The 15,035-nt window shown below is 44.0% G+C and overlaps 1 protein-coding gene and 1 long non-coding RNA gene across 6 annotated transcripts in view; one reads left to right on the forward strand and one right to left on the reverse strand.

The window, feature by feature from the left end:
- The window catches only part of LOC102057777 (A disintegrin and metalloproteinase with thrombospondin motifs 6), a 155,247-nt gene extending 152,273 nt beyond the window's left edge, over positions 1–2,974 (reverse strand). For 2 of the 5 annotated variants that reach the window (XR_008730091.1, XM_055698090.1), the window contains exon 1: positions 2,482–2,930. The gene's annotated coding sequence lies outside the window, so the exon portion shown is untranslated. The other 3 variants (XM_055698089.1, XM_055698087.1, XM_055698088.1) reach the window with 2 other exon arrangements.
- A 582-nt stretch (positions 2,975–3,556) lies between these two features.
- LOC129734531 (uncharacterized) lies at positions 3,557–13,747 on the forward strand. The gene is made up of 2 exons (XR_008730097.1): positions 3,557–3,630; positions 11,794–13,747. It is a non-coding gene; the product is annotated as an uncharacterized LOC129734531 (long non-coding RNA).
- The last annotated feature ends 1,288 nt before the right edge of the window (positions 13,748–15,035 follow it).

The following is a 15,035-nucleotide window of genomic DNA, read 5'->3' on the forward strand; positions in this document are numbered from 1 at the left end:
AGTATTAATGCTCTGAATTAAGGAGTAGTAATGGACATGAAGGATAAAGCACTCTGGTAACTCCAGATATAGTACTTCCAGTATGAAGTTAGGTAGGAAACCTCAAAGTATCGACTGTCTATATCCTCCTTCTTTCTGTCTGCCTAGATAGCACATATTCAGCATTCCACTTTTGACTGTGGTGAAGATGAGGCATTTTGTCAACACTAAGCTTACAATAAAAAGCATTTCCTCTGACTCATGGCTGAACTACATGCTCACCCACAGTAAGGGCAGGTATGGTTCCATTTTCTGAACATTTACTGAAAACTACAGTTCCTGACTAATTATAAAATCTTTGTCGAGTACAAGACGTTTTTCAAAATCCAGGATGCCAACGACAAAGCGGGTGCGTGGCACTAGCATTTCTGCAGAGGCACTGATGACAGCGTGGCAGTCCTGTCACTGGTGCCATGAGCTTCCTACCCACCAAAATTCAATGAAAGGAAAAAAGGCCATAAACACATACAGGAAGACTACTCCCCATTCCCGCACCTAGGGACAGCCACGGTTGCACCACCCCCAGGGTACTGGGGTATCCACACCAGGGGCATCCACCACAGAACCACCAGGCTCTCGCGCGCTTGGCGATGACGAGGTCTTGTGGTAGCAGCCGAGGTGCCGAAACACCACGGAACAGCAGCACCGGATTACACAGACCTACCGGGAGTTACGCTTTGGGACAGAACCGACAAACACTTCGAGCGAGAAACTACTCCACCGCTCACCGGGGTGGGGGTGTTACCACAACCCACCTCAACAGCATGGCTCGGCTCGGCCCGTGGGGGAGGGGGGGTGGAGGGCACAGACTTCACCCCTTCCTGCCCTCCTCAGTCAGGGCAGGCGGCAGAGAACACCGTGTCAAGCACCGGCAGTACGAGTGCTTGCTAAGGAAATAGGGAGGGCGGGCATCAATCACACAAATTTAATTACAAATATCAGGACTGGCCATGAAAAGCGTTATAGGGCTTCAAAAGCCGGGGATTAGTCGTGTTCGTAAGAGCTTCCCAGGTATAAATAGCGATGCAAAGACCGCGCTTGGAAGGGCTTGGTGAAAAGAAACGGGGCCCGGGGGGTGACGGGGAGGAGGCTGGGGAAAGCAGGGGGGGGACGGCTGCGGGGACCGTACAAAGGGAAAGGACGAATCTTTCCTCCCCGAGTATTAATCAGAAACCAAGGTGTGAATAATACATAGGCTGGTGTGTGTGCCCCGATGTACGGCGCAGTCAGCAGCCCCCCGGCGGGGTCAGGGCTGCTGTTGGTTGAACAGCCTTTCCCATCTATGCCTGTCCTATGCCCTTGCCAAGGGATCAGCTGTCATTGTATTTCGAAGGGGGGGGGGGGGGGAAGAGGGGGAAGAGAGGCGAAAAAGCAAACAAAAAAACCCAAAACAAGCTAGAAAAATGTCTACACGTACAGCCCAACAGGTATACACATGCATATTATATTCACACAAACAATCGTCTGCACACACAAGTTTTTTTTAAAAAACAAACTTAGTGGGAAATACTAGTATTGAAGTTGGAGGTCACCAGATACACATCCCTCAAAGAAAATTCAGAAGGGAAGGGGGAAGAAAAAAAAAAGCAAACCACACCCTCCTCCCTAGAGAGACTGAAGGGAAGAGTCTGGTTGCTGTGGTGGAGTTGATCCTAAAGTTAACTTTCAGCAGTCCGTTTCCAGACAGCAGCGCTGAATCTATTTAGATAAAATGCGTGTGACCCAGACACTTGGCGTTTGGCCCAAACAAAACCAAGAGTCAATCTCTGTCTCCCCTCCCCCCCATTGTACAGACACATCATCAAGGAGCGGAAGCCCACTTACCTCCCCCTACCAAACAAAGCCCTTTGAACCCTGGGCCTCTACAGAGACACACACACACACTAATACGGCTCCGCGAGGTTAAGAGTCTGGCAAATCCTAAGCGGCTCGATGTTAATAAAAACCACATGCTTCAATCTTCTTGATGAGCCCGGTGAGAGCCCGACATCCCCGCCAGCATCGGGCTGCGGGACCGCGGCCACGCCGACCCTGCGAGCTCCGGTACAAAATATGCACTTCTCTGACCGTTAAAGCAGGCGCCGGACGCGGCACGACAAAACGCTGGGCTTTTAAATCAAACTGGATTAGCTGTGGGTTGTCGTTAGGGTTGCTTTGGCTTTCCTTTTCTCCCTCTACCAACGATTTAGTATTAAAGTACAAAAAAAAAAATCTAAGAAAATTTTCACTATTCGAGACCGTATTTCAGAGATCACTATTTTCGGTTGAGAATCCTCACGCCCCCTTCCCCCATCCTCAAAAGTTTTCTATCTGAAATTACTCCAAATCCACCTCGCCTAATACAACATAAACTTCTCCCTGCCCCCCAAAGCCCTGCACGCACAATTATTCAGGACACAAAAAAAGCAAAAGTTTCATTGAATAGTGTGAAATCTTCCTTACCGTTTTCATCTTCAATCTCTGATATAAAGTTTCAAACAATAGAGATTGCACAGGACGCTTCCCGTATTCCTCTCTGCAAGCAACCATCAGGGTTACATTCTCCAACAGAATAAAGATCTCTAGCCTTCCTAAAAGGGGTTTTTAGAAAACGGTCTAGCTTGGCAGGAGGAAGGATACTGTCAATTCACCCAACCTATCACCCTGCGCATTTTGTCTTTCCAACAAAAAGAGGAGAAAGAAGGAAAACCAGGCTTATATTGGGGTGGGTGCCCTTCTCTCGAGCAGCCTCCTCTGTGCAAAATACCATATGAATACCATCTCAGTTGGGAGGAGGGGGGAGGGGAGAAGACAGGCAGAGCAGGAAGGACTCAGGAAAGCTTGGCTGAAGTAGCCCCATACCTCCTCTCCCTGCCGGCCCCCGGCCAAGCCGAATGCAGCAGCAAAAAACCTTGGCAGCCTCACCCGGGGAACGGCGCAGAGCATATTGACGTCAGTCTGCAGATGTGCCCTGGACCGGCGGCGTGGCCGCGCATGCGCGCCGCGTCACGTGGCGGGTGGGCAGGGGTACAGTTGGGGTAACGAAAAACAGCGGAGGGGAAGTTTCGTGCACCTCGCGGCGGAGGGAGTGGGGGCAGTGTCCCCGGCGTGACTCATGCCCGGTGCCGTGGGCAGTGTCGCCAGCGAGGAGCCTAGTTTCACCGGCAGGGAGGTGCTGGGGTGGCTGTGCCACAGTTGCTACAGCTCCGGTGTGCAGTCGGTTGGCGCCAGGCAGGCGCTGCCGGTGGGCAGCGGGCTGGGGCGGCCCCTTCCCCGCCGACGGCCCGGCTTGTGTTCCATAAAGAGCTTTATTAAAAGAAAAATAATAAAATCCTATAATTTCCAGAAGAGAGGAGGCGAGCGTCCGGTGCTGGGGAGGCGGTTTCTGAAGCCTGCGCAGCGAATGAGTAACCACCGCGGCGAGGCCAGGGCCTGGCCCTGCCCCCGCCCCCACACACCACACGGTGGCCACACGTAGCACTTTCATTTGCAGCGAGGAACCTGGTGGCGCTGGGTGGGGTGGGGGTGGGGGGAGCAAGGCGAACCGAATGCGGTCGTCGTGTCGTGGGATCGCCAGCCCAATCTGGCGAATCCGTTGGACGCAGGACAAAGGTGCAAATGGTACTGGGTAGCTTGTCGATCTGCGGATCGTTTGTGTTCAGTGAACCTAATGGTGGTGCGGGGATAGAAGCTTATGGGGGAGGGAGAGGGTGGCATCTGAGACTTGCTCTTGTAACTGCCAAAAAAAAAAAAAGAGAAAAAAAATCCTTCCTGAATCTAGGTTCTATGGTTTCAAGCTTCTGCTAACAGTATTTCCCAAGTGGCATGTGTATGTTTTCCTCCTGAGCTGGAGGTAGTAGGTGTCATTCTTCTGGTGAATCTATAATAGTTGGCTGAGCTGGGAGATGATTTACAGTGAAAAGTCAAAGAGTACAGCTACTCTGGGATTTCTCCGAGGATTGAAAGAACAGGATCAGCCTGCAGAGTCAACAGTCCTCATAGTAATAGTCGCTTAGGGCTTGCTGCGTGCCATGTGAGATGAAGTCAGACCTGTGGCTGGCATTCACCATTTCAAATAAATGCTGCACACATTATTTAATATGAAGTACTGCTATAGTGGAATTAGATTTCTACATATAAGTATGTGCAATTTCTTTTAACAGTAGTTATGACAAAATAAGCACAACCCCTTAAAAAGGTAGTCGCATTTGTCATCAGTCATACTGAAACTTCCTACTAAATACAATAAACACTTATTTGTGAGATCCTTTTACAGTCTTTGGGCAAATGTTACAGTGGTTCGGAGAGTAGCAGCGTATTGAAAACCGGAACTGTAAAACCAGTGCTCCTTAGGAATACAGGCATTCAGAGAGAGATAGGCTTTATTCTCAAACTACGTTGTCAACCTGCTTCCCACCCCCGGTTTAATTGCTCATACCGAGAGCGCCATCCGGTGTCGACGAGCGGGGAAGGAGCGCGGAAGAGTGCCCTGGGCGGCGCAGCGCTGCTCACTGCCGTGTGACACACAGGGAGCGAGGTCCTCGTTTCCTCTTCATCATATACGCGCATGGGTAATTACTGCTATGGTGTATATTTCTGGATATGTCTACTTAATTAAAACAGATATTTGTAATGTTGAGTATGAATGAGTACTTTTTATTACTATTCCAAAGTTCCTGCTTCTGCAGCAAGTTAATTTATAAGATGAATAAACCACATAAATAAACCAGTCACAGAGCAAGCTCTGCAGCAGATGCAGCCAGGTGTACCTTAGCTGCATCATCTGTCTCCATGGGTGGACATTGTGACAGGTTCCGCTCAACCTTTTCTGCAATTGCAGTGGTATGGAGAACAGGAAGAGTCTATCCTTTTGAAAGGACAGATTGTAAAGAGAGAGGTTTTTCCCCATTCTACATCAGGACTAAAAATAACCTTTTGAACAGAGACACATATCATAGCAAATTGCCTCATGCTCATGGTATCCTCATGGGATTTGAAAGACCTGCCTTCAAATAAAATTCTGCCTGAATCAGACCCAGGAATGCTCACATTGCTGTATGATGGCTAAGCTGGGGACTATTCTGGTGTGGAAGACTGGCCTTTCCGTGGCTGGAGCTGCTCCACTGTGTATAACTGATTAAATACTTATGAAGCTAAAAAGAAAGACAGCTTATCACTGTCTGGTTAGGGCCCTCACATGGATTCAGCTCCCTGCTCTAAATCAAGCAAAGCAAAGATATATGGGCTCTGCAAAACCCAGCTGTTTGCTCAGAACAAGTTATTTATTCCCTGTTCCAGACAACTACATTTTCTTGCCTACACCCACTGTTGGAGCTGAGAAAATGTTTCAAATAGTAATTTTGTCAAAACAGGAAATGCTTTGGCTCCAGTTTAAAAATTCTTGACCATCTGTGATTAGAATTTCTGACAGAATTACCAATACAGTTTGACTTACCTGTTTTGCTTTATTATATAAATTAATTTTTCAGATTAAACCTCATTTTTTTATTTTTATTTAATAGTAAGCTTATTTTATTACTTTTAATTTTTTTCATCAGTACAAATTATATAGGGTTTTGATGATCTGCAACTATTTAGAAAAGAAACTTGCATGTAAAGTAGTATGCAGATTCTTAGCATAAATTTTTCTTTGCTGCAAGTAGAAGTCTTTGTAGCAGAGACAGGAATTCTACTGTGAATTGTGATAGTATGTATAACTCATTTGGGCAACTGTGTCTCAGGCTCTGGACAGGATCACACGTTTATTGAGTGCAGAGTATATTACTCAATGTCTTAACCAGTTTGTTAGTCTTTGCTGAACACAGAAGTAGTTAGATAACACATTAAGCACTCTTGACTTTAGGACATTGAATCATTTAGTATGTCAGTCAACAACTGATAGGATTGGCAAAGATGCTTTTTTGTTTAAATAAATATTTATATTAAACTTGAATTTAACATTGCTAGATATATTAAGAGATTTTTGGGATTGATTCCAGGAATCTTGCTATTAACTGAAATAAATATAGAAAAGATAGCTACAAGTCTTTGGTGGGCGGTGCATTGCTGTAAGATAAGATTCTTGTTACCTATACATTTGGATAGACATGCTTGAAAGTGTGGGTTTTTTTCCCCAATATATATCTTGATCTGGTTAGTAAAGACTTGAGGATAAAAACCTGTCATATTTAGAAATATCCCAGCAGTGTTTGGGGAGAGAATAACAATATTTTAAAATTAAATATAAAATGATGTTATAAATTACAAAAATACGCTTGCTAAAATACTTTGCTTGACCATACAGTGGGAAAAAAATAATACATTAAAACCTTCCATTTATGTGTGCTATATGTTCTGTGCTTTATCTGTGCTTATAGGGAGAAAAGCTTGTGATGTGCATGCATAAGGGCTTCATTTTTAGTCCCCTGAACCAAAAGATTCTAGTGGTGCTTGAAGGTAATGGTGCTATAGAGATCCAGTCTTTTTCACTGACAATTCCTTGTAAATAGCTGGAATTCAGATTGCTTACAAATCTCATCTTCCCTTGCAGGAAGAGATCTAAAAACATATCTAGAAATTACCCTGGGCCATGCGTTCAGCCTAATACCAACCACTTGCCATCATCTCAAGGGCTAATGAGAGAAGCAGAAACTATTGTGCCTGGCACATTGTATTTCAGAGAGAGAATGCATATCAAAGTGTACTTTCAATCAGAAAAATGCACCCCTTTTGAGTTGAGTTGTCCTTGATGACCCTCTAAAACAAAATTCACAGTGATGCATTTGGCTTCAAGCTACATTTATTTTTCTAAGGTTATATGTCTGCAACTAGCCATAGCAGTATTCATTAGCATCACCTGTTCTCTCTCAAAAACAGAAGCAAAAAGCTCATCTATATTTCTGCCAAGACTTTATATCCAGAAATTTTTATGCCGGTCTTTCAAAATCCCAATTCTTTTACCTGCGGCAAAATGCAGACAAATACAACATTTAATTTTAATGCCACCATCAAAAGTTGAAAAACTACCCAGAACAATTGAGTTAATTCACTAGGAAGTGATGACAGTAAGTTATTATCAATCGTAATATTTTGCAGAGTTGAGTTTGTGAGGGCAGATGTGGTCTGTGCTTCCTTGTAATCTTGTCTAATCTACCTGCAAAAAGGTGTTCATTTTGCTAAATCAATCCTTGCAATATGAAATTTGCTGTAACTATGTATTCTGAAAAGTGAGAAGAATCAGGGGCTCTACACTGTATGCATAGTCCAGAAGAATCGTTACTGTAGAATGCATCATTTTTTCCTCTTCATGTATGTGCCAATTTGTATCACATCAAAGCTGAATGGCAAGTAGTGCTCCCTTAGGCTGAGATTTTCTACTGAATCAGTCACAACCTAAAGCATCATTCTCCTAGATTTGGCCTATGATTCAGCAGGTGATCATTTATCCATTAATTATGTCCTGGATGGTGACAGGGTTGTGACTGACTTCTTTTTCTTGACCATATTAAAGGTGCAGCCACTGGCTGAATACTGGAAGAATATGATATGGGTTAGATGGAGAAGCCTCGGGCTAATCTGACCATTAGTAGTCAGAGTTGTGAAGAGTTTTAAGCAGCATCAGTATTCGAGAGATATGGGCCTAATAGACCCAGCCAAGTACAACACTACCTTACTCAGTAAGGATCAAAGGCAAAGAAATCTGTCCTAACTGTTCATTGCTGTCATAGCATCTATCTTGATCACTATTGGTTTCTATAAAAAACACAAAGATTCATTGTGGCTAACCAAGAAGCCTGGTTGACACTTCTCAAGATTGTCCTGTTATGATCAGCTGAATTGACAGACAAAATTTTAATTAAGATCTCAGAGTCCAAGGGCAGTTCTGTGTGTTAGTAAGATTGGCTCAGCTGTGAATCTCAGGTACACTTATATCTCAGATGGATAGCAATATGATGTAAACAACCTCTAAGTAAAAAACATAACTCTGAAGTGATAGAAACAAGTATTCAGAAGCCATGATAACATATGTAGTGTTTGGTTTCCTCTGATCCGGGATATTATGAAGTTTCCTCTTCTTCAGAATAAGGAAATAAGAAAAATATCTGCTTACACTTCTGCATGATCTCTCCTACAACTAAGTAAATCACAGCAACCACTTCTTTTTATGATAAATTCCTTGAAAAGAGTTATTGAAGACTGAGGTGCAAAAATTCCCATATGAGCATAAAATATGTTTGCCATTGCTGACAATGTCTACTGTTCAAGTATCGACTGTAGTCTCTGACCACGTCCAGTAGAAACTGGGTTACCAAAAGTCAGCTCCAGGATGGTTTTAATGTGATTCATGCTCATTTCATGAAACTGCAGACTAAGCAATCAAATATTTTAAGAACAGACAGATGAGATACTGTCCTCAGCTGGAATCCCACACACCTTTAAATAGGTGTCTGAATTGTGACTCCTGCAGCCATAAATCAAGCATGCTAAAACCTCTTACATTACACAGATGACCCATAGGAACACTAAAGAGCTGACAATAAAGATACAAATAACCTGGGTACATTCTTTTGGATCACTGTTGCCTTAATTTTAAGCTCCAAATCATTTACCAGAGCCTCTTTTAGAAGACTTGTAGGTTATCGACAGCCTGACAGACTAAGAGAACACATGCATCTGGAAAATGGAAGATTTCCTAAAAAGATGGGAAGAAATTAAATTTCTCCTGAGCCATACTACACTCCATCAAGAGATTCTTCTAAATACAATAAAAACTATCTGAATAAACATCACCTGTAGGTGGTAGGTGTTAAAGAAAATGTATTTTGAATTAAGAAATTTAAAGGGCTGAAGCTGCTAAATGGCAGAACCAGGCCTTGTATCCTAATCCAAGGCTGGTCTAAAACCTAGTCAAGTTAATCAGTAGGAGAACAGAGAAACAATAGATGATCAATTTGTGTACACAGGTGCTCTCAGAAACGCAGGTATCTTTTGAAAAATTAATATAGATGAATAGGAATTGCTTGTTCAAAGACTAAGTGGGCTTGAAGGATTGTGTGAGTTAAAGCAGGCAGAAGGAAGATCTTGATCCAAGGAGGACCTTGGAACCGAGGCAGAGACTGAATCATATAGATTCATATAGAATCATCAAATAGATGAATCAACTGGGACAGTGTCAGGTGATGGATTCACAGAACTGACAAGACCAAAGGAAACTTCTAAAAACTTTGGACATTGACTAGTGATTTGATAAGTGTATATAAGCTGTGCTGTATCCCTTTGTTCTCTGCCACTCACTGAGGTGGTGGCCTAACTGATTTGTGATTAAAGCAAGCCTAGTGGTACCCACGGCTGTGTGAATTTTTCCTTTAACAGTAGGAAGCTTATTTTTTCCAATATGTGTGACAGAGCTTCAGTTCAGGACATTAAAAAAAGAATCTCAAAGATGACAAGTTACAGCAATCCACAGGTGGTCTGTTTGTCATCATTCATGTGTTGGACCTCACTGTGGGATGCTTTCCTGATTTTAATTTTGTTTGTGATTACTATTGCCATATCTGATATGTCAAGATGGACAAAGTGTTTTCAAAGACTTATTTTGGTACTGATGCCGAAAAAACTCAGAATGAAGAAAACTGCTAAGAGACTTTCTGTACTTTTAGCAGCAAGGTATTTATTTTCTGCGCAGGGGAGGAGGTGGTTAGCACCACAGAAACTCACTCCAAAGTACAGGTGTGAAACAGGCTAATTTATACATTTGACATACATGATTGCAACATCTTCTCATACATTATTCATGTAATTACAACATCTCATTGCATATTAATGATGGACAGAGTCTAGGCGGGGCCTGGGTGGAGTTTAGGCAGAGTCTTCTCTTGGCATCAATTTTTAGAGGGTCGTTCCAGCCTTCAGCCTCACTCAGGTGGTCTTCCTCAGAGTTGCACTTTTCAACTTTCTTTTATAAGTGACCCTGCCAGGATCTTGTACATGAATCTTGGCTTGTTACCATTTTCTTCTATTGATGTGTCTACCTAATTTATGATTTCTAGTACCTGGTACAGCGATTTCCAACAATGGCTTAGGCCTGGGTACAGTGAGCAAGAACAGGGCGATTCAGCACTACATGCTATGGTTCCTCAGTAACCAAGTTGAGCAATCTTGTAAGGCAGGACAGAACTTTTACCTGAGACTTTTCTCAGGTGGATCTTTAGGTTTTTAGGCCTTTTTCCTTTTCAGTACCAGGAAGAACTTGCTTGTCTAGGCTGGTATACTTGGGTCTCAGCAGTGAAACCTTTTTTGTTATTATCACTACCTTTTGTTTTTCCACAAATGTTTTAATGAATTGGCTTTGCTTGACTCTTCTTTATAAGTTGGATGCATTCATACCAATTTATAAATATGGCATGAGGCATATGAAACTGAAAATATGATCTCTTGGTCACAGAGCTGATGCTGATGAAGTTAATGTCAAAGTCATAGACTCTGAAGTGCATCTAATTATAAACATATTGGTATCAATGGTCACAATGCTTTTTATCTTTCTTCCCCTTGGAATTACAGACATCTTACTTTGAAGTAAGGGTAATTGTTAGTTTCCTAAATTTTGGCTAAAGGACAGTAACAGATAAGAATAGGTCAAGTGCTGTACCTGAGCATTTAGGGGCAGGATGAAAGAGAGCAAGAGCAATGGGTGTAGTGCTTGTCAGGGATGTCTCCTCTCTTTGGGTGGATTTACCTGCTATGTTTGTTGTTTAATGATGTGAAAAAGTTATGACAGACTAATTTCAGTCATTATCAATAACTGAAAGCATGGGGGGAAAAGATCTGTGACTATTCCTGAGTGGTTTTTAACTTATTTGATGGAGGAAGGGTCTACAATACCCAGGGGAAAAAAAAGTTTATGAAAGAAACTGAGTCAAAACTTCAGCCCCAGATAATTGCAGAAGCTGAAGAGCACAGAAGGAGGTTGGAAACTACTACAGTAGACCCAGTTAAAGTCTATTGTGCCATGTATGATGAAGATTGGGATGGGGAGGATATCTGGAAACAAGCGGATTCACATACCCTCCCCTCAGGGCAAGGTGATAATGCAAATGATTTCTGACCCTCTTGGTACCAGTAATCAAGACTGAACAACAGAGCACACCCACAGGGGCACAAAACCTGACTACCAACTACCTCCACAACCACTAGAGGGTTTACTGCCCTAGAGTTAAGAGATCTGGAGGAGAGATACAGAGCTAACCCAGGGGAAACACCCAGGGACTGGCTAGCATTGGATCTGGACAGTGGGAGTCAACCTACTCCACCTTGTCCCAGCTGAAGCTGGATCGTTGCCATTAGGTCCAGGAACATTGTTAGATACTGCTGGACCAAATATTAACAGTGTGGTAGGTTGACCCTGGCTGGATGCCAGGTGCCTACTAAAGCCACTCTATCACCCCCCCTCCTCAGCTTGACAGGGGAGAGACAATATAAAGAAAGGCTCATGGGTCAAGATGAGGGCAGGGACATCACTCAGCAATTACCATCACAAGCAAAACAGAATCAACTTGGGGAAATTAGTTTAATTTATTACCAATCAAAATCAGAGTATGATAACAAGAAAATGAAAACTAAATCTTAAAACACCTTTCCCCCCACTCCTCCCTTCTTCCCAGGCTCAACTTCACTACCGATTTCTCTACCTCCTCCCCCTCAGTGGCGCAGGGAGACAGGAAATGGGGATTTCGGTCAGTTCATTACATATTGTCTCTACCACTTCTTCCTCTACAGGGGGAGGACTCCTCACACTCTTCTCCTGCTCCAGTGTGGTATCTCTCCCATGGGAAACAGTCCTCCGTGAACTTCTCCAATGTGAGTCCTTCCTATGGGCTGCAGTTCTTCACAAACTTCTCCAGCATGGATCCCTTCCATGGGGTGCAGTCCTTCAGGAACAGACTGCTTCAGCATGGGTCCCCCACAAGGTCACAAGTCTTGACAGCAAATGTGTTTCAGTGTGGGCTCCTCTCTCCACAGGTCCACAGGTCCTGCCAGCAAACCTGCTGTCCAGCCTGGGCTCCTCTCTCCACAGGTCCGGCCAGGAGCCTACTCCAGTATGAGCTTCCCACGGGTCACAGCCTCCTTAAGACATCCACCTGCTCCAGTGTGGAGTCCTCCACAGGCTGCAGGTAGTTATCTGCTCCACTGTTGACCTTCATGGGCTGCAGTGGGACGGCTTGCCTCACCATGGCCTTCACCACAGGCTGCAAGGTGAAAGGGAATCTCTGCACCAGCACCTGGAGCACCTCCTCTCCCTCCTTCTTCACTGACCTTGTTGCCTGCAGAGTTGTTGCTCTCACATATTCTCACTCCTCTCTCTTCTGACTGCTGCTGGTGTTGTGCAGGTTTTGGGGGGGGGGGATTCCCCCTCCTTCTTAAGTATGTTATCCCAGAGGTGCTACCACTGTCACTGATTGGCTCAGCCTTGGCCAGTGGTGGGTCTGTCTTGGAGCTGGCTGACATTGGCTCTATTGGATATTGGGGAAGCTTCTAGCAGCTCCTCACAGAAGCCACTCCTGTAACCCCCTGCTACCAAAACCTTGCCACACAAACCAGATACAACCAGTCCCTTATGGATTTGCACTTTGCACTGGGGACACACTATCCATCCCACTAACCATGGGGGAAAAATTGTGTGGCCCTGGAACTCAGCAGCCAGCCTACAAACAGGCCTTCTGAAAAATGCAATTTTAGCTGAATTAGAAGGACCAGCACCTGTTGCCCTGGGTGCCAGACAACCTCCTCCCACAGAAATGAATCCCTGGGAGGCAGCTTGTGAGCCTTTATACTTCTGACCTATAATAAAAGGAGCTGAAGGAATGTTGAAATCTTTAGCTTTAGCCATTAAGACAGTCTTAAATGGTTTTACTTTCCAAGAGGTCCTTTAACGTATGCTAGTGAATTTACCACTAACAAGCCATGGGCAGGGACACCTTCCACTAGACCAGATGTATTGGGTCTGGCTGAGCCCCATAGCAGCCACCATCCAGGAGTCAGTATAGAGATGGAATACTGGCCACTTCTTGTTCAGCAATGTCTAGGGCTAGTTGGATGGTGGCTAATGCCCTATGGGGGTGGCTACAACAGTGGAAGAAGACGAATTGGCAGCACAGGGGTAAACCCATCTGGGCTGCTGCATTGTGGCAGGACATTGCTGCCTGGGTAAAAACATGGCTCTAAAGGTATGTCAAGATTGTATTGGGTCTGGCTGATCCCAGTAGCAGCCCTCACAGTGCTGTGCTTTGTATTGGTAGCTAGAAAGGTGGTGATAACACACCAGTGTTTTGGCTACTGCTGAGCAGTCCTCACACAGCATCAAGGCTGTCTCCCCAACACCACCACCCTCCCCACCCCCCCAAAGGCCAGTAGGCTGGGGATGGGCAAGATCTTGGAAGGGGACATAGTCAGGACAGCTGACCCAAAGTGACCAATGAGACATTCCATACCATATGATGTCTGCTCAGATATAAAAGCCAAGAGAAAGGGAGAGGAAGGTGGTGGTGGAGCATTTGTTATTTATGATATTTGTCTTCCAGAGCAACTGCTACCTGTACTGAAGCTTCTTGGGAAGTGTCCAAACATGGCCTGCTGATGGGAAGTAGAGAATAAGATCTTTTGTTTTCCTTTGCTTCTGCATGTGCAACTTATTGCTATTGCTTCATTAAACTGCCTTTATCTTGACTCACAAGCTGTATTTTTTAAATCTTATTTTTTATCCCCCGTTCTGCTGATGAAGGGAGTGATAGAGTGGCTTGGCAGGCACCTGGTGTCCAGCCAAGGTCAACCCACTAGACCAGGTTGCTCAAAGCCCCATCCAAACTGGCCTTGAACACTTCCAGGGAGGGTGCATCCACAACTGCTCTGGCAACCTGTTCCAGTGCCTTACCATCCTCATGGTAAAGAAGGTCTTCCTAATATCTAATCTAAATCTAACCTCTTTTATTTTAAAACCATTACCCCTTTTTCCTATCACTACATGCCCTTGTAAAAAGTTCCTCTCCAGCTTTCTTGTAGGCCCCGTTTAGGTACTGAATCATTGGGACCCATCCATCCTATGTGGCCCCTCTCACTACATATCCAGGTTGGAGAGAAGGGATATTGGTAAGGACTATGGTAACAAGGGCCTACCGGTTCCAAGGAACTCCCTGTTACTTTTGGCTCCAAATCATGACAGAATGCTCAGCACAATTACTTGACTTTTGAAAAGGTGCTATTAGCAGCTTATGAAGGGCTAGTAGCAACTGAACCTTTGACTCAGGGAAGCAGTATAAAATTACATGTGCCAATACCTATTCTTAAGCCTGTCAGTATCTCTCCCCTGAGAAAATTCATAACTATCCATTGTCAGACTATCCACTAAAAGGTCACAATCAAAGAATGGACAACTGAGGGTTAGATCAAATTTTCATTTTACTCAGGCTGGTAGCTCTGAATTTTAATCAAACTTCCCAGCTTTTTTTTAACATTAGCTTTGCAGAGTTAAAAACTGTTATTAATCTAAGCAAATCCTTATTTCATAGAATACACATAGGTAGAGTCCCAATATTAGTATTTACAGAAGTGTTAATTCCAATTAAACAGCTGTCAATTAGACATGCACAGAGGAAAAAAAATAGATGTTACCCTACACTTTGTCTTTAGATGTACTCCCTAACCTTCCTGATTGTTGATACTACTGATAGAAGATCCTATTCTAGGGTGTTCTCATAAGGAAGATCTGTTCTTCATTATTGTCTTGAACTTCTTCCATTTACATGCCAAGAGTTTTCTAGGAGCAACAGCTTCCAACTAGCCCAGTCTCAGTCTGAACCAGTTTCCCTTAAAAACTGATAGTACATTTTAGGCCATGAGAGAAAATCGATTACAGCTTTTCTTTTCCTGTAGTAAGTGACTTAATTGAGCTTAAGGAAATAGCACTACACTGAAGCATTGGGTTCTGAGCACATCCGAAGCCTGAGGAAAAAGGCTTTCTGGAG

The sequence above is a fragment of the Falco cherrug genome, chromosome W, assembly GCF_023634085.1.
Source record: "Falco cherrug isolate bFalChe1 chromosome W, bFalChe1.pri, whole genome shotgun sequence".
Lineage (NCBI taxonomy): Eukaryota > Metazoa > Chordata > Aves > Falconiformes > Falconidae > Falco > Falco cherrug.